General features: G+C 40.3%; 1 protein-coding gene across 1 annotated transcript in view; it reads right to left on the reverse strand.

Moving 5' to 3' along the window:
* tln2b (talin 2b) overlaps positions 1–19,779 on the reverse strand; it is a 105,606-nt gene extending 85,827 nt beyond the window's left edge. Inside the window, exon 1 of the mRNA XM_037767601.1 lies at positions 19,631–19,779. The gene's annotated coding sequence lies outside the window, so the exon portion shown is untranslated. The remainder of the gene's footprint in view (positions 1–19,630) is intronic.
* Positions 19,780–23,453: the final 3,674 nt, after the last annotated feature.

Here is a 23,453-nt window from a genome sequence, read left to right on the forward strand (position 1 = left end):
TCTGCTTTTTGAGTAACTATAATAACATTTCATTATCTGTACTAAACACAACACCTACATCAACAGCCTATTAGGAATAAATGTTATTTCCACGGCAATTCATCGTTAATTGAGGAGTGATAGCACACATTAGAACATGGCAAACATCTGCTACAGAGAGTGTGTGGATGTGAATTGCAAGTAAAGACGAGGTGAAAACAAAGAATCAGGACATCAAAGAGGTGATAATCTACCCGAGTTGTACAACAGCTTCTCCTGTACTTACTATTTATCCTCATATCAGTTAATGTCCTCATTAAAAAGCCCAACAACTGCTCGTCTCTTGATCTATTCAGAAGAACATCTGGGAATCATCAAACTATCACTACATGTATTTAAATTTTTACCCCTTGGGGATCAATAAAGTAAAAAAATGACAGAATTAACTAGGCTCCAGCATGGATTTAATTGGCTCCTTTGTCCAAAATATGATTTACAAACTTGTATCTTCATTGAAGGGCAGAAAATGTGCTCAGGAGAGGCAGGAACAAAAAGAGGAACAGTGGCTAATAGGGCTGACAACACGGGGAAGCATTTAATATTTGGTCTGTAATGATCTGTCTGAATTCAAAATTCATAAATGCAACAGGCCATTCCTCGTATTCCAGCTGGGGGAAGTTTGTAAAGTGCACTGTCACTTTGATCTATTGCATGCTGTAAATTAGGCTTTTGCTGTTCTCCCCTCTGACACAAAATGGAGGACATTAGCATGTCGTGTCAAACGGGCCAAATGAGAAGCAAGCATTTTGGATTCTCCACCGTTATAAATCACAATAACGGTGAATGTAAAATGCAATTGCCTTACAGTAACATTAAGACAACAAATCTGAGGAGTCAGCTTGTAACCAAAGTGAGGCAGCGGATGAAGCATCAGTTCGACAGCGACAGTGCAGTTTAGGATTAGAGGCTACTCACAGTCAGTTAATTCAATCTAACTTGTTTTGTTTTAATGGGGAAAGCCCTGGTGGGCATCATGAGGACATTCTTGTTGTATAGTAAGTCAGGAGGCAGACTCTAAAACTATTTAGTGGGCTAAAGGTTGAAAGTACACAAGTAAACACAGTGCAAGTCCCAAATTGAGCAGCACATGATTTCCAGACAGGAATAATGGAATCTCTCACTAAAAAACCTTAAAGCATTTGCAATGCTTGAACCCAGTAATGTGCTAGAAGCATGAGAGTGCAGAGCTTTCAAATGCCCCAATTGTCTTCAGTGCCTTAACATAGAAATACACTCAAGGCACTTCAGTGCATCTGCTCCAAACGTGATTGGATGAATGAGTCAGAAGTGATGCTTTCCATGTCCCGCCTGCAGTGTGCCACAGACGCGTATCAAATTATGTGTGTCAAAAATTATGTCCACCAGGGCATTTGGTCTTCAAACACTTTAACATTATAGTACCTGGAGGGGAAATACAAAGTGAAGAAAGCTGTTTCAACTGATAAAGCCCCAAAACAGATTTGTGAGATTGTGTGTGGCAATATTTCATGTGAACAGTGTTGCAGACAATACAATGTATTAATAGTCAGAATGTGCTCTACGACACTATGGTGCACATGCCTACATGAAGCATCCAAAGAGACTTAACTGGGGCTTTTATAGGAGCAGTGTGTAGGATTTGGCGGTATCTAGCCGTGAGGTTGCAGATTACAACCAACTGAAACTTCTCCCGTGTGCCAAGCGTCTAGAAGAACTACGGTGGCCGACGCGAAAATGCGAATGGCCCTCCCTAGAGCCATTTGTTCCAGAAGTAGTGTAGGTCGTTTGGAGCAGAAGTGGGAAGTGAGCGGCGAAGACGGCAGCGAGTAACGTTATCGACTCCAGCCCAAGCAGGAAAAGTTAACAGTGCTTGGTTTGTCCGTTCAAGGCTACTGTACATGCATGGCGGCCGGCTCTGTGAAGAGGACCCGCTCCGTTTGTAGATATAAACGGCTCATTCTAAGGTAACGAAAACAAGATTCTTATTTTCAGGTGATTATACACTAAAGACATACTTGTTAATATAATATTCCATTTCTGCCAATAGATCCCCTTAATTGTTACACACTGGTCCTTTAACACAATGTTGCTGTTTGATTGTAATAGAGTTGCAACTAGGGCCGTCAATCAATTAAAATATTTAATCACGATTGATTGCATGATTGTCCATAGTTAATCGCGATTAATCGCAAATTAATCACACATTTTTTATCTGTTCAAAATGTATCTTAAAGGCAGATTTGTCAAGTATTAAATACTCTCATCAACATGGGAGTGGTCAAATATGTTTGCTTTATGTAAATATATATGTAAATTTATTATTGGAAATCAATTAACAACAAACAATTACAAAGTAAACTCAAGCCCAACAGGCAACAACAGCTGTCAGTGTGCAAACGTTTCCTCGTCACGATTCCACGTCAGCTCATGTCTGTGCAACTGTCCTTACGGAAAGTATAACCAAGGTTTAACACACTGCGCTCATTGAACCACGCGGTGTACCTGTGTCATGTAACTCACCATTTCTTGACAGTCATCATATTGAAAACTGCAGTTAATGCAGGTAGGCTTTACAATGCAGTAAACATGAAGACATTTCAGCCCTAATGAGATAAGCATCTACCAACAAAATGTTTTGTTTAACAGTTAAGAATGAGATAAAAGAAATACATTTGGTTGAAATCCTTCATTAACATCCAGTCATTGATTCTACCGCTAATAGGAGAGACAGGCAGACAGACTTCAGGCACTGGGTGAGCACATGGGCATGAAGGCAGGCAAGCATGCAGGCAGGCAGGCAACGAATTGTGCCCTCCTCTGTTCTATAATAACTGGACAACCCATCCATTTCATTGTTGCCTCTCCGCACATCTCTGACAGGGAGTAGCATCATCCGATTCATTGGCAGAGATGTGTGGGAGAGAAAAGATCCTGCCAACCTCCACATCCAGCTCGGGTTAACAAGACAAAAAGTTACGCTCCAAAGATCTGTAGGAAAAGAGAGGAAGCCCGTGGTACGACCGAGCGCCATCTCCGCTGCTCTCTCTTAAACTTCTGCATCTAATTGTGAGGCTGAGCACACAGCTGTGACACTCCAGTTGGATACAGATTCTTTAATCTCTCCTTTTATATGACATCGCCATGTAATCTCCATCTAGCTACCCTGGGAGCAGCCAGAGAGGCAGGAAATGAAATCAATGCTGTGTCTCTGCACTGGGTGTTACTTCATTAGCATGGGCACTACAGATGTAGCAGTAAATCTGATTTATGAAAGGGGTCGAAAACCAAAGCGCCACAGACAGACACAGGGATTAATAATAACAGATGAGAGGGACACCCAATGTTTCACCACTGCTTTACCAATGTTTGGCAGAGGGCAAACGTATACAGCATACTTTACTTGTTGTTGCAGTTTAGCATTTAGATGCAGTCATGTATGAAATACTATTAGAGTCTGATTATCTAAGCTTATAACTGATTTTCATTGCTTGAATAACATGACTAAATAATCTATTTACTGTAAATGGAAAAGGCAGGTAAAGTATGACCTCCAGTGATAATCACAAAACATACATGACACAAAAATCTATTATAATTTCCCCTGTATGTGTTGTTTTCCCTCTCTATACACGATACATCCGTTTCATTACACTGGCTGTAAATTGCACTGTGGATGTTGGTAACAAGGCTTCATACCAGCCAGAAACAGTTAAGTAAACTGGGTTTAATTGGGCTCAGTGTTAATCTTCACGACATCCTTCGTTACAATGTTAAGCTGTGAGCTTAGGACTTCAGGCAGGTTTGACATTTTACAGTGTTGTGCTTTAGCGCACACCTCTGCTTCACAGCACAGGGCAGGGAAAGGTCCATTATCCTAATTACTTTTTACAATATTTCAGTTTTAGTAGTCGGGCTGTCCTCGATCAAAGAATTTCTTAGTCGACTAACACACTAACAGATTATCGACTAATCTATTAGTTGATTAAATCGACAGATCTGTAAATATGAACTTTCTCACACAAGAGCACCACTTTAAATATTGTGTTCAGCAGAGATGTGCTCAGAAGTTTCTTGGAATGAAGTCATTCAGCATGAAAAAAGCATAAAAACGACTAAAGAAATTAGGGCTGTCAAAGTTAACGTAATAATAATACGTTAATGCAAATTTGTTTTCAAGCCACTATTTTCTTTAACGCATTAACGCAATCGATCTTCCGGAGGTTGTAGCTGGCTCGGTTTTAAAGATTAAGTGAAGATACTGGCATCATATGAAATTAGAAAAACATGCTGTAAGGAATCCATTGGTCATATTAGCTCATCTTGTCTATCAATGTTAATGCGATAATAATGCGTTAACGCAAATTTGTTCTCAACACCACTAATGTCTTTAACGCATTAATGCAACAACATAGATGCATCATATGAAACTAGGAAACCTAAAGAATCCATTGGTACCAACCATGTCATCTTGTCACGAAGAAGGCTAAATAACGCTTTAAACTTGCATTAAATTTTCGCAAGGAAAAACTGTCATGGTCATTTTCAAAGGGGTCCCTTGACCTTTGACCACAAGATATGTGAATGAAAATGGGTTCTATGGGTACCAACAAGTCTCCTCTTTTACAGACATGCCCACTTTATGATAATCACATCATCATAGATATAGACACAGATAAAAAATGCGTGATTAATCACGATTAATCATAGACATCATGCGATTAATAGCAATTCAATATTTTAATCGATTGATAGCCCTAAAGAAATCTTAGTCGACTAAGACCAAAACAACACATCAGTCAATCCTCAAAATGTAGAACATAATCTATACACCATCCAAATAAAGTAAATGTCTGGAGTGAGGTCACATATATTGTTATACTTCATCAACTTTAAATATTGTGCTCCGGGGAAAACTCATCAGCCAACTTCCTAAATTGAACTCTTCTTTCATTAGCGAGCAACTTTGTGGGGTACATCTGGGCGCCAGCTGTGGCGGGACCGCGTCCTTTAGAGGTCAAAAGGTTTGGAACCCTCTGGGGGTGATGACATCTATCCCACGGTAGCTATGGAGATGTTGTGGAAAATTAACGAAAGTGGCTATACAGTTGGCTGCTCATAGGAGAAGCATTGATACGCCCGCCCATCCCCATTTCTGAAAAACAGAGATTCCAAATGATTAGTTGTGCGCTCCCATGGGAGCGAGAAGCTAAGGAGGGGGGATGTGTAATTCAATTAGTCCCACAGTTCTGCACCAAAGGGAGGCAGACAGATTCATCTCATTGAGACATCCAGGATGTGCAGGCCTGGTGTATGCACAGAAGATATTGGCAGTGCATCATTAGTGCTGTTGGTCGGAGTTAACAATAGTCTCACTCACTAAAAGACTGCATGGGAATAAATAAACCCAGGAATCTCTGCTGCACTAGCATCACCAAGCAGTTCCTCCTAAAATACCCATAGCAATCCTTATCTGCACAAAGAATGGCTGAATGAGAAGGGCTCGCAGGCTGGAGCTAACAGAGTGCAGAGTGAGCCGCCTTACATGACAAGCCAGCCACAATCTAAGCAATGCCTCTGAGCTCGTGCCATGTGTCGAGGATGCCGTCTCCCACTGAAGTCGCACACAGATCGCCCTTTCAGAGCACAGCCTCCTCCGCCGTCTCTTTGTCCCACCTCCCAGTGGGGAATTTATAAAGCTTCACAGTGCCTCGCTCCGTGAGATTCCTGTAATTTATGACAGCCTTTTCCCAGGCAGAGAGAAATCAAATCAAACTGTAAATATAGTGCATGTTTCCCCAGTGTGAGCTCCTCACATAGGCCGTAAATCACAAATAAATGCCAAAGATCCTGACAGTCATTAAACAACCACATCAATAATCCCACTTGTGACAGCACTACATTTGATTCTGGATTATGAAAAGGGCAGAAAGCATGGAGAATGAATAAAACACGGCAGAAACAAATCAGAGGTAATTATCAGAAAACCCCAGATCAGCCACTTTATAGTGTTTTCAAAGGGAGGATCCCCAGCTGTGATCATTAGCACTAGAATGACCTTTGACCCTCAGGCTGGCACACACACCTGGCTATGTTATATGACCCCGTCCCAGCCAGACTGCAGTGAAACGGTGTCATCTCGTGGGTATAATCTCGTCGGGGTAGCATGTCCACTGCGGGTGGGCAGCTACCCTCTATTGGCTGCAGGTCCATCAATCTCCGAAGAGGAAACTGAAGACTCGACAGAGAGAGAAGCAAACAGCTGCCATATAGTGGACTGAACAGATGGTAATAGTGGCGAGAAATTAACACCGTATCATTTTAAATTTATACACTGTATCTCCATTTGGGCAAAGAAAGGATATGTCTGCAACTTCAACACTTTTTCTAATATTAGATCTTAAAAACTGTACTTCTCAGGCTGTGCCATGTATTGTTGAATGATTTTTTTGCATTATATATTCTTTTAGAACATTTTTGGAACAGTACACTGCATGCGGACCTAGTTCACATCTATTTGTTCACAACGATCAGGAGAAAAGGTTTTGATGTTTTCTTGATGAAAATGAATTCTGCTTATTGCACTAGAGCCTTTTAGTGATGACAACGGCTCAGACAAGATCATTCTAATTCAGTGATGCAGGTTTGTCATGATGAATGTTGCACAGTGAGACAACATAGGAGTCTTAGCTGCATAGTGTTGCAGCAATTCTTGTCCTAAACCATATATATAATAGGGCTGTCAATCGATTAAAATATTTAAGCACGATTAATCGCATGATTGTCCGTAGTTAATCGCAATTAATCGCAAACTTATCGCAAGTTAATCACACATTTTTTATCTGTTCAAAATGTACCTTAAAAAGACATTTGTCAAGTATTTAATACTCTTATCAACATGGGAGTGGGTAAATATGTATGCATGTATGTTGTAAAATGTATGTATGTAATGTATGTATATATTTATCATTGTAAATCAGTTAACAACATAAAACAATGACAAATATTGTCCAGAAACCCTCACAGGTACTGCATTTAGAATAAACAATATGCTCAAATCATAACAGGGCAAACAGTTGTCAGTGCCAGTTTCACTCACCAAAAATTACCACAAGTTTGGAGCGTTATTTAGCCTCCTTCGATTAAAGTTGCGTTAATGCGTTAAAGAAATCAGTGGCATTAAAGCAAATTTTAGTTATCCCATTAACTTTGACAGCCCTATATACAGTAACATTAGTCACGCTTTAATATATTCCTTATATTGCATTCACAGAATGAACAAAAGACGGGGAGAGAGTTTGTATGTATATGCACCGTGTGTTTGTGCAGAAGGAGAGATAAAAATGATCCATGTGTGCTAGGCCTGCAAGTCATCCTCTAATGCCATGGAATTAGGTACTACAGTATGTGACTGCTGCACAGTGTCCTCAGTAATCCAAATCAGCAGCATCCACTTCACCTGTGCCAACTGCATTGACAGAAATATGACAAATGCTTCAGTATTTCATGGGGATGTTAAAAAAAAACTCCCCTGCCCGCTGCTGCACTCAAAACTGAAAATGTTCAACTTCTTCCCTGAAGAAAGTGGTCAAATTTGAAAAAAAAAATTCAAGGTGCCTTGAGATGCCCACATTATACTTGGTGCTAAAGTTAACTTATGCTTATATAACTCTTAATTTCATGATTAACCTTTAATATGCATGAAATATCCCTTTCCCACTGGGGACAGAATATTCCTTATAGATTTAACATCAACTGTATCGGTAGCACACAGGGCTGCTTTTCTCGCCGTGCATACAGCAAAGCACATTAAGGTTTTGAAATCAAAGCCATTAAACCGTTACTTTGTCCAAGTAGCCCTTCATTTTATCCAATTAATACTGCATACAGTTATTAGCAGTCCGGATATTATGCTTTCACAAAATCAAAAGAAGCAATTCTTACAGCTTGAGTGCCAGAGAAGCCGTCTGTGACAACATGCAAGCACACGCATGAAGCAGGCATATAATGGTTGCTCTATTTAGGGCATTTTCAAGATGTCTCATCTTACATAAAACACTGTCCATTAATGTTGTGCTGCATTGAACAGGCGGGGCATCATCGGGACAATGACCACATACTTTGATGGCTCACTGACTTTGACAACATGATTCAGAGCTGTAGATTGAATTTAACAACGCTTCTATAAATAACGTGATTATTCTACTGGGTAACTGTATTACTATTATTGTACCGCACATGTTCACAAGCAGGTTGAACCAGTGTCACAGCAGAATAGCCACAGGGAATGTGTTAGAGAGCACAATGGAAGGGAAACAATCAAATAGGTAATGTACACATGATATGATAGGCTATTAGTGTTGACTGTGCCATCAGCTCCTATAGCCCGGGGTCTCTTTTTTTCCTCCACTGTAAAAGCCACATGATGTGATGAGACTCCCATGGTACACTTTACAGGAGATGAATGAACGCTGGCTTCTATTTCTGTTCTGTAAATGCTACGCTGATTTCTTTTCAGTGTAATTATGCACAAAATCACACAACATCCAGGAGGCGTTCCTGAGAAACAAAGCTTCAATCCAGCTTCTCAGCATGTTAAAGTAACCCAGCATCACTAACAGGCCAAGATGCATAGATACAAGTGAAAAAACAAAACACTGAGAGACGGGAGATTATATTAGAATCAGCTTTTCGGAGGATGTTGATATCTCCCTCACTTCAGTGGATGCTGACACAGTCGCAGGAAATTGAAGACAAACTCAGGTCAGCTCATCGGCTCTGATTTGCCAGAAAATGCATGTTCTGAGGAAAGTCAACATTTATATTCAGCTCTCGTTCGGCTCTAAGAACAACAGCGTACCGATAAACAAGGTTACGGTATGAAACATCAGGATTTCGTATAATTAATTCCTGACATGAATCAAAACGTCCTCCTTTGCTAATGATTTTGTGCCATCAGGCCAGGTGACCTTATTCCCACAGCGACCGTTTAGAAGTTGTGTCGCACTCGACCCAGAGGAGCAGCATAACAACTAAGGTTGAGTCAACGCATTCCTGAGGGCAGATGGATGTAACAGTTAAAAAAATAAGTTAATAAAATTAGATATTAGAAAAGATGTTGGATATACTAATGAGCTATAGCTCACTATGGAAGCATTTTGAAATAGTTGTCTAATTCCAAGTGTTCCCGGTGCTTTGTGCTGCATCTTAGTAGAGCTGCAGCCTGAAACAGTAAAGTAATTGGTCACCAGGGCTGAGTATTGTTTGCAGTCTTTTGACAATTGTGCTCACGGTATATCTGAGTATGGTACTGACACCAAAACCCATTCTTTTTTTCGATACCTTACTGTCGAAACTGAAATGTTTTTTCTATAATCCCCTCTTTTCACTTCACTTTCAAAAAAAAGAAGCCAAAGTTCTCGTATGTTAAATGCTGTCTAGAACGCCAGCAGCCTTAATAAACAAATATTAAAAAAATTGAGAATTATGATTTGAATCAGAAATTATCTGACCAAAGAACAAGTAAACAAAATAAAAATTCTGACCTGTCATTCATTGTGGATGAGTCAGCGATACAGACACATTTCGGTCATAACTAAGAAGGTATTGATTCGACCCTATTGGTCATTAGGGACATTTTTTGTCACTTAGGTTTTGGCAATTTTTTAAAAAGAAACATTAATTTATTTTTACATTTTTTTGCAACCTGGGGTCAGTGCAACAAGCCATAACACTGACATGTTATCATCTTATAAAGTTGTTAAGGCTAACACGTTAGCAAACAGTTGCCTATTCAACTGTACATATCTAGGAGACACAAAGCTGCATTCGCATTAATATTTGTTTTTTGTGTTTCTGGGCACCTGGCGAATGTCCAAACTTCTCTTTGTCTTTTAGCCCTTTTTTAGTCCCCACCAGCTCCTATATATTGTATTTGTTAATAAATGTTAGGGATGCACTGATATAACTTGTCAGTCCCGATATTGATAGAGATACCTGGGCTTTGGGTATCGGTCAACACTGAGTACCAATACGTTACTAGTGTTTAATTAATAAGCTGCAAGCCTCACTGTGTGGAAGTGACTGGATCCTTCCTTTATGTGTAAGGCAACAGCAGGTTTGTCTTCAACATTGCTTTCTTAACTCTGTTAAACCAAAATGTAACAAATAAATGCATAGATATAAATTATCTAATTGTTATTTATTATTAAAATAATAAATTGTACACCAGCAACTTGGTAAATAAATCTTAAAAATGAACAGGAATTACATTTCAAATGTAAACCTTTTTAATGCAGCAACAAATTGGCCAAAACTTAAACAGGGATTCAAATTCCAGTATAAAACGTGTATAGTATATAAACATAGAATTCAATAGAACAGATTGGCTCCATTGTCACGATACCCGATCCAGATATTTGAATCAGTACCAGCCCCATATCTGATATCAATATCGGTGCATGCAACCCTAAACGGCTCTTTAGTGGCTAAATGCTCTGCTCTGTTCACCAGCTAGTCACTAAGTCTGTGGTGCTGGGCAGGAAGTGTACAGTGTCTTTTAGAGCTTTGTCATTGAGAACAATTATCTACTGCCACCAGAAACCGCTTAAGTGTGGCATTATGAGTGATCCCTTTCACATCCACATTTCATCTATTGTTCATATAAAAAAGTATTAGTGCAGATTTAAGGAGAATGAGCTAATAATCATTAGTCATTAGAGAAAAATGACAAGGGTTTTGTTCTTAATTAGCACTAGGTTTTGAGAGATCCATCTGCATGACTACATCTGTGGAGAGACAATTTGATAGATTTTTCAGTTAAATCAACTCTTCAATTAGTCGAAGAAATTCCATGACTACTGGTTAACTAGAGATTTCTTTGGTAGCGGAGAAGCCTACACCTTTGTGCAACACAGTAGAGAATATGTGTGCTGTACTAGCTCTTCAAGGTTCACTCTTCTCATACAAAATGTGGTCCAAGTTCAAAATGGTCACTGTAAAATAAAAGCTTTATGGAGAGAACCAATACAAATCAAGCCACGGTCTCCTGAATCAACTTTATCATTCCATCTCCAAAAACAGAGCAACGAATGTAATCCTAGCTATTGCCTTCCACTGAGGGTAACCAGAGAGTCCCTCTGCCCTTAATACAAGGTCACTGCACTGCTGATGAGCTGAATATACAAGGCTAAAGAAACACAATCACTTATACAGTACAGCATCCAGCTGCTAGATGCACTTCCGCCAGGCCAATGTGAAAGGATTTTGACAAGAGTGTGTCAGAGCGGTCTACAGTTCTTCTTTGAGACTCGAGGTGCTGACACTACATAGCCCTGAGTAGAGAAGGAAGGAGAGAGAGAGAGAGAGAGAGGCAGAATGAGAGAGAGAGAGAGAGAGAGAGTTCTTGCTCGGTCAGCAACCCTCGCAGCCTGCAGAGGATCAGAGCAGAGGATAGCAGTAATTTCAGTGCTGCTCTTCAGACAGGAGAGTCCTTCCCCCCAGGCACTCACAAAAACAGCCTGACAGCTGCTGTACACACAAAAGGACCTGACGGCCCTCAATTAACCTTGATGTGAAGCTACTGGCTTGTCAACTCTCCCTAAAACAAGATGAACGGCGCCATTCAACAGCAATATCATTTTGTTTACTTTATCTGTCTGTTATTCCATCTCGCCTCTGTCCCGGTGCAGCTAGCCTTTGCTCCCTCTGTCCGAAAAATTGTGTAAGCATCTCAACCTCTGGACATCTCCCATCGCGGGGCAAAGACTGGGATTACTTCATACGCTGCTCTTTGGTGTAAAAGGGTGTAAAAAATCTGCGTGTCATCAAGTGATTATTGTCTTACTGTGCTGTGGTGCAGGACCCCCTACCACTCAGCTGTATTTGGCTGTGATGCATCATTGATGCGGATCGATGGCAAGTGCCTCGCTCACTAGGATTTCTGCCCCACTGTCATTGACCTCTAGCTCCTGTGGCGTTCCTGGGAGACCCCCCACCCCCGCCAGTGAAAAACACTCCCAGCATGATGATGTAGGAGGCAAAACCATCAGAGCCTTTAAGAGCGCGTGTCTAATGTGCTTTCTTTGTGATACTGGCCACACAACAAACGCAACCAAAGGCAGAGCATATAATTACACCTAAATGATAATGTATACTAAAACAAAAGCTCTCAACATAGACTGTATAGTGCAGGAATGTCACAAGAACCGATACTTCGGTATCAAGTCGAAGCCAAAATTCCGAAACCCTGACGGTACTCATTTTTCTACAGTACCGTAGGTACCGGGGATCAGGGCTCGAGACTGCGCTGGGCTTTGAAACAAATTTTACATAGTGACCAAACGGTGGAATTACAACTTCCGTGTCCGTCACGTGATGCCATTAGACCCAAAAAGGCTTTTACTCATAGACTTACATTGGGAAACAGACGTCTGTGAATCAGTGGATATTTTTTTGTTGTTGAGGTAAATCAACTTCCCAGTACAAACACTTGAATAACCTTTATTTAAATCATTAGGTCCTAAAAGTTGTAAAATGCACTAATAGCCGAATCCAGATTTATTTCCCTTCCTCCGTTTATGTGAATGAGCCCCATACCGTGGCTGGACCAAGGATTGGGAGGCGGGGTTAAAGGAAAACGCTACTGCACTTGCTCTATGGGCCCAATGGATGTGGAAGATCGGCAGAAGATCCGGGTAATTTTATACTCGGAAGTCAAACTTCATGCGCCACTGAGTTCTCTTTATACATCCATGGTTGCATTGAGTTGCATTATGATGCATTCAAGCCATATTCAGTCAAAACGAACTGGGCGAAGGTAAATTATAATGTTATCATAATGTGTTCAGATGTAATCTTGTAAAATGTAGTTTGAGGCAGATCATCAGGGTGAAATAATATATTCGCAAAAATCAGTATGCAAACGGTAATAAAGGAGTTTATTGTTTAATTTTTTACCTTGGTATCAAATTGGGTATCCAGAATCGTGGAATTTCATTAGTATTGGTATCGACTACTACATTTCTGGTATCATGACATGCCTAGTAAAGTGTAGAAGAGAACTTACATTTCTTTGATTATGCATAACACAGCCAAAAAGACACTGTGTATGCACAAGAACATTTCGTTCTCAATCCTTTTTTGAGTGTACCTTAAAATGTACTTCTCAGCAAAGAGACCGCTAGATGCTCCGAGCACTGAAAATAAGCTGGGCTTGTTAAAATGATCGGACACAAGCAGCCATTATAACTGAACAAAGACTAGCAGGTGATAAACTGTGTTCTATGGATCCTGTGACCATTAAAACCCAAAGCAGCGTTTTGCACTGTAAGAAGAATAGAAGGCAAAATATTGACTTGAACAGAATAATGTACATCAGCTCCTGCAATGCAATGCAACGCAAAATGGATTCCTAATTGTATTCACTCAGACTTGTTCTACAGAGAAACATGTCAGAGACAAGAAAGCATTAGTGGAGCCACTCTCCCCTTTCTCAGAGGAGGCTGTATATCACATGATCTTTAGCACAGGTATCACATGGTCTTTACTAGCACTGATAATCAGTTTGCCTCAGGCAGAGTGGCTCATGTTCCGAAATCATTCCAGTGTTCCTCTGTAACACCAAAACAGAGACGTAACAAAATTACTACTGTCAATTGCACACTTACTCTCTCTGACACTTCACAAGTGAAACTGAATGTTAATGAAGTCATTTACGCAATTTACACAAGAGCAAACTATTTAAAATTTCAGCAAAAATGCTCAAGCTTTTGGCAGATGCTCGCTCGAGGCTAAATTAGCTCTACCTCAAAGCACGCGCGCACACACAGGATTAGGTGAAAGAATATTAATTAAATGAATCACAATTGAAAAATGTACCTAGATTTACTACAGTTCATATATTAAAGCAGCCAAAGCGTAAGTAGACAGCTATTTACTTAAGCTGACAGCTGGTGCTCAGGGAACCCTCAGATCACACCTCTTTTCTTTTATGCCACTAACCAAAATTGGTACCATGTACTGTGTGCATGACAGACCTGTCGTCTGCTACTTCAAACTGGCATCTCATGTGACCTGCTGATGAGACGTGCCAGCGGCCGTACCACTGCTTCTGACCTAAAGCACAACTCGCCGGCATCCACTGACCTACTTCTGAGTCTGCTGCTTACGCATCACTAGCACAGTCGCGTCACTTCAGACCACATGTACAGTAAATACTTCGGGAAAAGAACTGTATCTGCCACAACTGCCAGCTCTGTGAAGATTGTGTTCAATATAGTACCACTTGACCTATTGGTTGTTCTTCACATTATGCTCAATCATAACAAATGATGTCATGTGCTGCAAACATGATCAGCTGACCTGATCACAAATGGAAAGATGAAACAATTAACTGCTTTCTTTCTATTAGGGCTGGGCAATATGACGTCAAAACAATATAAAAATGTCAATCATATATACTTTTCTATATTGTTTCTAATGCGATATAGGCTAGGCCTATATTTATTTATTTATTTTTCTCTATAATTTCTCTTAAAACTGTTATGTTCATTTTGCACTCAAGTTCTCAAAATGAGAAAATACTTTTCATTTGTCAAGTATTTAATTGACACAGAAGTATACCAAAATAGGCTTTACCATGAGGTTATTTCATATAGACTATTTATTTATTGAATTACCAGAAAACATGCAATATCATGATATACATATATCGTTATCGAGACTTGAAATTATCTATATCGGGATAGAATATTTTGGTCATATCGCCCAGCCCTACTTCATTTCTACCTTCAATTAAAAAAATTAAAAAAAACTAGATTGTTGTAGATATTATTGACAATTCTGCAAGTTAAAGGTGCTAAATGCAAGATTGGGAGCATTTCTATTGCCTCCGCACGGCTCTCAACATGGCGACGGCTTGTAGCTAACGGTGCTAAAAGCGCTAACAGTGACAACAACGGCAACAGAACCGGTGAGTAGGTGCTACACTTCTGCAATGACGCCATCAGTCGGGACGGCGTTTTCAGCTGTAACCGCCGTATCACAGTAGTGCAGACAGTGGGGCACGCTCACATGCGCTCACATGCATTAAAAGGCACGTGCGGCCGGCACGGCTATGTCAACAAAGCAAGGAGGAGGCTCAGATTACATCACACACAGAGGGAGAGTGACTTCATTCTCTGCTCAGGTAGACATTACTCCTCTATATCTTTACATAGCTAATAGTTGTTTGCTGCTATATTAATGCTTTGGATAATGTATAGAGCACCTCTAAAAACAATCAAATAAAACTGTAGAACATTAAACTGCTGGTTCAGGATCATTAACTGAGTGACCTGTGGATGTACTAATATTGATACGCATAGATATAATGGCCAACAATTATTAATCAAGCATGCAGCCAATTTAATCTAATGTGAGACCAACCTTACTTTAAATGTGAAAGCACATTGGGAATGTGGTCAAGTGCTTGCTATTGAAAAAAATGTCCCATCTGCATTACAGCTCTCTCACATATTGACTGCCTGCCACAGTCATCTGCTGGGGAAAAATACAGGAAATTATGAATTCAGATTGATGTACAGTACTAGTGGAGGAGCGGGGATGGCAGCCAGCTTATACATCTACCTCTTATTCTATAGAATCAGACCTGGAGGCGAGCCAGGCCCTAAAGAGGCTGCGATCACAGAGAGACAGCAGAGAGAAAATACATAGGAGAGATCTATTTCACCGCTAAACACCAAACACAAAGGCTGGGTCACAGCGACAGCATGGGGTGTGTTTTAGTTTCCACCTCCTACACACTCGTGCATTAAATATGGTTCAACAATCACACTCTCCAATGACTCTTAAACTCCATACCACCCCACCCCGAGCTGAACATTTCCTGGGGAATTCCGACCAGGAATGTATTCTTGATGACGGAGCAACTGCAACAGCTGAGAGGAAAATCACTTTCTAATGAACAGCACGGAAACACAGTCGAGGCTTTGTCTTTAACAGTCGCATGTTCTCAACACTTTGTGGATCAAAATGCTTACATGGGAATGCATGACCTTGTTATAGTTATTTATGGAGCAGTTTAAGGATTTTGTGTTTCTCCCTGGGTTGCACAATTTGCAAGAACGCTGAGTAAAAGCACTTCATGAGAGCACGCGGTGCATTTAAAGACCATGTTTGAGACTGTGATTCCCAGTAAATTGGGCGCAGAGTTGAAAGAGTGAACTAAAGTTGTTGTAGCAGAGATACCCTTAATAGCTTCCCATAATACGGAATCACTGTGGTAATGGCCTCTTCAATAGCTGGCAATGAGTGGGAAAAACGGCACCGTTTAAATAGAGCTCGGTTTTAATTACCACTGCAAAGCCAAATTGCAGTATCTTATATTTCAAAGGATTAGGCAGGAGGAAATGTTGACGATATCGACGACTTTGTGCTACTTTTTATGTTTTAAAACTTTTCTGATTTCTTTTGGCACAAGCTTACAAACCCTGCTTTTATAACCTTGGGTCTTGTGAATAGTATCTAGTGTTGTGTTTGATGGAACAGTAGGCTTTTATCAGTTGCCGCTGGCAGATGCATGCTGCATATGAACTTGTGACATTGTTGGTGCTGTGATCTAATTATATCTGCGTACCGTGTGGTGGGAAAGTGTGCAGTGTTCGTTGCAGATGCTCAGATTGGGAAGGTCTCCGCTTCTGTATGAAACATGGGCAAGCGAAGGGGCTCGTTGTGAACCAACAGGTGCACTGAGATTTACATAGCTTCAGTATATCCACAAAGTGAGATATCTGAACGCATGATGCTATATGCAAACACAATGAGCAAATATGTTGTGGCTAGTCTAAACATAAACACATTAATCCTATAGACAATCCAGCTCAATTCCATTATAAGGGGAAAGGTATTTACGACTCATAAAGCCTTCCCAGCACTATGTAATCTGCAGATTATTCTCTATTGGCACATTTAACCAATCTGCCATTCAACAAATCTTTTTTTTTCTAGACACTATGACAGATGCACACATGATCCTATCACTTAATATGTTGACGAACATAAAATATAACTGTGAAAATGTGTATGTCGTCATCTTTATCATTATATAAATCATTTCAACAGAAACGTTTCATGGCTTTAGTATTTCTAGTAAAGGACCAGTGTGTAACAATTAGGGGGATATATTGGCAGAAATGGAATATAATATGAATAAGTATGTTTTCTTTAGTGTATAACCACCTGAAAATAAGAGCCGTTGTGTTTTTGTTACCTTAGATTAAGCCGTTCATATCATATATAGGGAGCGGGTCCTCGCGTTTTTGCGTCGGCCACCTCAGAAATCCTACACCCTTGGCACAAGGGAGAAGTTGTAATCTGCAACCTCATCGCTAGATACCGCCAGATCTTACAAACTGTTCCTTAAATGTAAAGCAATTCGCAAGCTGCAACGATTAATTGATTTGTTGTCAGCTATTAAATTAATCGCCAACTATTTTGATAATCGCTAGATTTGAGTAACTTTTTAAGAGAAAAATTCCAGCTTCTTAAATGTGAATATTTTCTGTTTCTTTACTCCTCTATGACAGTAAGCTGAATATCTTTGAGTTGTGGACAAAAAAAGACATTTGAGGACGTCATGCTGGGCTTTGGGAAACACTGATCTGCATTTTTCACCATTTTATAAACCAAACAACTAATCGATTAATCAAGAAAATATAATCGACAGATTAATCAACAATGAAAATAATCGGTAGTTTGCAGCCCTAATTTGCTAAGACCTCTATTCCATCACACCTGAAGCAGACTTCAGCGCCAAAGCAAAATTGGTCTGACACCATCAATAGTCAACCTCCAACCTGTTTGGTTTTGACATACTGTATGCACACTGTATACTTTCCAGGTCGCCTGGGTCGCCCAGGTGAGGGTGTCAGATGATCAAAGACCTGAAACACCTGATGACCCTGGGTTCACCACTGATGATGTGTCCAAGCCGCACGATCAACATGCAGATGGTGTTTCTTCAAACCAGAACATGTCTAACCAGAATCCAGCCCTCTTGCATTTAATTGATACTTAACACACATACAGAGATCCTATGTGGAAATTGCACAAATTCATTAAGCAACATGCAACAATGCTGCCGCTACTGAGGAGCCCATACCAACCATTCCCTACAGCGTGGTTGGTGGATGCTTTTATCCTCCACTAACTGGTGCCTAACAGTACCACCAGGGAGTACATTTCTAGTATGGCTACTCCCAGTTGGAATCAAGCCCCTATTGTAGCACCCTCAGCGGTGCCTTACTGTATAAAGCCATCCAAAATCACAGCTGTCTGCTGATACAACTCGACTCTTCTAGTTACATCACTCGGGCAAAAACATGTCACTCTACAATATCACTTTGAAACCCCCCTCACGGCTTGAGTATCCTTGAATTGACCCTTAATAATCCAAGATGCCTCTCATAGAGAATGCTCAGCTGCTCTATACTGTAGAGGGGCGGGGTGGTCGTATAGCAGCCAAAAGCTTCTTCGGTAAATGAGAATATCAGAAGGGGGCTGACGTGTAGCTAATGTGGTAAGCCCGACACTCATACATCTGTTCCACAAACTAATGTACTGTCTGTATGTAAAAAAACAACCATGGAAAGATATGTAGGGGTGTACTGCATGGCCCTACACCAACATTTAATGCTCTGTACCTGTGTGAAACAACCACATCACAGCTCTTAAAATATCTCTAGACACAAGTGCAGCACATACACATCTGTATGAGGCAGCAGGGCGGCCCAGCAGTTAAGGAGTCATGTCCTTCGATCCAGGGATGCACATCCTCCCTGCTGGTGTCTGTATATAGCCAGCAATCTGACCTCTGTAAGCAGGCAGGTGTCAAGCAGTAAAAAAAAAAAAGGATTTTTCTTAAAGGGATCCATGAAATAGCAGATTTTTATCACAGGGGCAGAGGATTAGTGGGCTGGCAAGCTTCACAAACTTGACCAAACAGACCATTATTATAAAGTATTCCCCTGACTATATTCTGCCCACATTTTCTGCCAGCCGATACAGTACATCATCAGTGGTTACATCCCTGCATGCACTACTACAGCCTCACACACACAGCTTTGATGCTGAGGCGATCCAGATAACATTCAGGTCAAGTCCAAGTTACTGTACAGGCACATTTTCTTTTGCAGAGCAGAAAAGGATGCTCCATGGAGCTGGAGCTGGGGCAGCATTAGTTGCATATCATTTAGCCCACTTCTATAAGCACCAAATTGGGCTAAATCTTTAAAACATGCAGCAACAAACAAGTAGGTCAATGAAATATTCATCTTATTATCTGTCAATGTCAAAAAGCAGTCATGTCACACAGGCTTATAATAACGCATCGGATGAAGCAAAAACACGACTGGTGTTAAATCCAAAAGAAGAGCAAGGAGGAGATGAAGTGGAACACATCTAATCATGTGCAAAAAAAACATAGGGTTGTTAATATGAAAAGGTTTTCCAGCGCTTCTTGCTGAGCCAACATCGAGCAGTCCGCCTCCCTGTATATAGTGGGAGGAACAGCACTTTGAACAACAAGATGATTACAAAAATGAAGGTGAAATCCTACCTGATGTCTGTCACTCGCTAATGCATGCGACCTGGTTTGGGTTGATGTAGGCTAAAAGGCGACACGAGCGGGTCAGCAGCAGCTCAGCCTGCCTGCCTGCCTCCTCTCTGCCTCCTCCTCGGCATCAAGCCCCTCCTCGTTGATCAGGAGTACAGTGGAGAGGAGGAAAAAAGAGAAACGACCGCATCTCATATCTATGCGCCGAAGAGAAAAAGGAAGCGGCGTCACACAGTCATCCTGATGATCAAGAGAGAGACGTATGGCCAGATCGAGATGGGTTTAAAAAAAGGCTCAAGATGAGGCTGATTGAGATAAAATAGACCTGATAATCGTGCGATGCATCCGCGCGTAAAGATGAGAGATTTTTGAAGGGCTTTTATTTTGAAAATGCTTTGGATTTGTGCAGGGAAGTACACCTGCTGTCTGTCAGCAGACCAAACCATCAGTGTGTAGGACAAGTCCATCCATACACTTTGACACAACACACACATAGATGATGTTATAACTGGGATCTATACAGAAAAAAACAAATAACACAAATTAATGGCATCCAGAAAAAGAACATGTAACCTGTTATAGGATTATTGAAAAAAAATGGCTGTAATGGAGGTTTGCAAGTTGAATGATGAATTCATAAATTTTGCTTTAATTCAGTATTTTGATGATCAAATTTTGAGATAACTAGAGAGTATTTAATGCATCAGTCAGACTAGCATCTCCCTCTCTGGTTTATCATCTCAATGGGTGTACTGGTGTGTTTTTTTTAATCTGAGCATAGACTGCCCCCTAATGGAGATGTTCAAACATCCATGCAAAGATCAACTCATCAGACACTTGGAAAAAAGGCAGTCAATATTTATCAATTACATTAACATTATTCATATATTAAAACATCACACGATGATTGATCATCTGTCTCCCTGGTTGGTATGGGTATTGTTTGCTTGCATACTTCCCTTCTTCTGAATCTCATAAAATGCTGAGCTATACTTCCTCAAATCTATTGTTGATGGCAACCAGACAACAATGACAACTTTGACATTAAAACATTTTTGCCTCCTGCTAATTATGCATGTTGTGTTAAATTAGGTAAAAGTGTAATAATTGCGGGTATTATGCACACAAACACAGAGCAGACACTCACACAGACCCACAGTATATGTCTGTGCATGTGTGTGTTCTGATCAGTTTAGATACTATTTTCAGAGTTAAAGCAGCAGTCGGTAGAAATGGAGCAAATGTGATTAAAAAAAGTGATTTTATAAAAGTGTCAGTAGTGCATGAGACAGGTAATCTGAAAAAAAATCATGTGCCTCTGTGTCCTCTGGTGCTCCTAATGGCATCTGCAAGATTTCACAGACTGGAGGAAAACAACCAATCAGAGCTGAGCTGGAGCCTGCCGTCTCTGAGCAGCTGTCAATCACTCATAAACTCCGATCAAATGGTCAAACTAGGCAGCGCTAATCAAAAATGAATCAATATTCTGTTACTGTAATGCCTATTTCTCGCCTCAAATGTTTTCAGAAACATCTCGTAGTGTACTGTTTAGCTGTAAAATGAGAAAGTTTGTGACCCGGCAACCATGTTGAGATCAGTTGAGGAAATACCAGCCGGAGCAAACTTTCTAATTGTACAGCTAAACAATACACTACGAGATGTTTCTAAAAAATATTTGAGGCAAGAAATAGGCATTATAGGAACAGAATATTAATTCATATTTGATCAGCGCTGCCTAGTTTGACTGTTTGATTGGGGTTCGCGAGTAGAGTACAGCCAATAGGAACACTCTCTCTCTCTCTGAAATGACCTGTGATTGGCCAAAGTCTCCTGTCACAGGCGAGATTTAAAGCCTGTAAACAGAGCCATGAGGAGGAGCAGAAGTCTAGTTATTTCTCAGAACACTTGAATTACAATATGCTGAAAGGTTATTACGGAATGTTTGCCCAATGATGGCAAAAACATTCTGCCTACTGCAGGTATAATATTCATAGCATCTTTGTAATGGACTATCAATTCATTATATTCTCACACTTGGTTTGAGAGGTACACTTGAATTACTGACGTGTCTTGAACATTTTGGAAAAACATTTCTGGGAAGTTCCCCCATTTAGGACACTTTCCTGGTATAGTGTTAGCACTGACATCAGTCTGTCTTTTAGTGCCTGGTAACACATGGTATCCAAGTTGCTCCACTTGAACCTTGGCCAGGACAGAGAGGAGCATTGTGACATCATCTCTCCTCTCTCCCTTACCACCTTTCAATGGAGAGCTAAACTATGAAAGGACTGTCCTTGTTGCGTTAGCATCTTACTGTAAACAGACAAAAACGAGCAGAAGTGACACTGGTTTGTTTGATTTCTCAGCTGCACTGCTTAAGTTTGTGTCAAGAAGTTTTTTGGGGGGATTATAAATATATAGTATACATTAACCGCCAAATTAAAGCAGTTCCAGTGAATAGAAGACCCACCATAAATACAGCTTTCTGTCATGCATTTAGGTGATCATTCATAATACAGCTGCTTCAGGTGCCACCACAAGAGGGTAGCACTGACATGACAATGTTTCAAAGAAGGTTGAAGGAACAATGTGCTTTGTGTCTGTGTTTAAATCAATGTTCTCAGTGTCCTTTTTAACACGGATGTTGACTTTTCAGAAACGACATCTCTGATAACGAGGAGTTATGATATCTGCTCTACAAACACTGGAGTTCTTTGCTAATGGGGAAGTGTTGGATGATGAATGATTACACTCTACTGTATATATATATATAGTATACACATACAGTAAATATGACATTCATTATTCACCTCTACAAGATGTCATTTTAAATTTTAAGTCCAAGATCCAAATATATCAGGCTGAATGACGGGGACATTCATATGCAAATTCTGACAAGAATTTTCCCAGTGAAGTGATGATGCAGTAGTAGAAATGTGCCCGGCATCTTAAACGAATAGTGTGTAACATTTCGGGGGATCTATAAGCAGAAATGGAATATCATTTTCATAACTATGTTTTCATTAGTGTATAATGCCCTGAAACTAAGAATCATTGTGTATTTGTAGTGTTATTATGGTAAAGATGGGCTCTCAGTGAGGCAAACAGCGTTACCGCTGTTTTGCACTCGGCGGCTCACGTTACCGCAGTCTTGGAAAGGGAGGAGTGAGCGGAGGGGCACTCCGTTGGTTGCAATCTGCAACCACACCACTAGATGTCACCATATCCTACACACTGTACCTTTTAACATTTGTGAAGATGGTTTAAAGTTAGCAATAATCAAACAAATCTAGCTTTTCCTGAGTCCAGTCCACCTGTCACATGACCTATATCGTGGCAGACTGCTTGCCTAACTGTTTAGTGACTATTCAGACAACATTGTGCAAGCCCTGTCCTGATTGTCCTAATGCATTTAACCATCTCATCTGTTCACAAGTGTGATCAGACATATCAGTGGGGTCAACTGAGAAATTAACACACACAACTGGTGTGTTACACAAGGCCTCATGATGAGTTATTATTAGCCTCCACAAATCCACGCCAAATCGCACACACTGTACCTTTAAAATTTCTATTAAAATTTAGTGTGATATACCGTCAATGAAGCACTGGAATAAGCAGATATACAAAATACTAATACCAGATGGTTCAACCAATAGCACATGTCACATTTATTTAAATACAATAAAGATGTCAGTAGTAAGTTCTTAAGAGATAGACCTGTAGCTCTCCTAAATACAGTAAAGCAAGGCCAGCTTTATCAATTGAACTTTCGCCTTTAAAAATGTAATGGCCCTTCAAAAGTTCTTAAATTGTTTAGAGTTAT

Source organism: Sebastes umbrosus, chromosome 4 (genome assembly GCF_015220745.1).
Source record: "Sebastes umbrosus isolate fSebUmb1 chromosome 4, fSebUmb1.pri, whole genome shotgun sequence".
NCBI lineage: Eukaryota > Metazoa > Chordata > Actinopteri > Perciformes > Sebastidae > Sebastes > Sebastes umbrosus.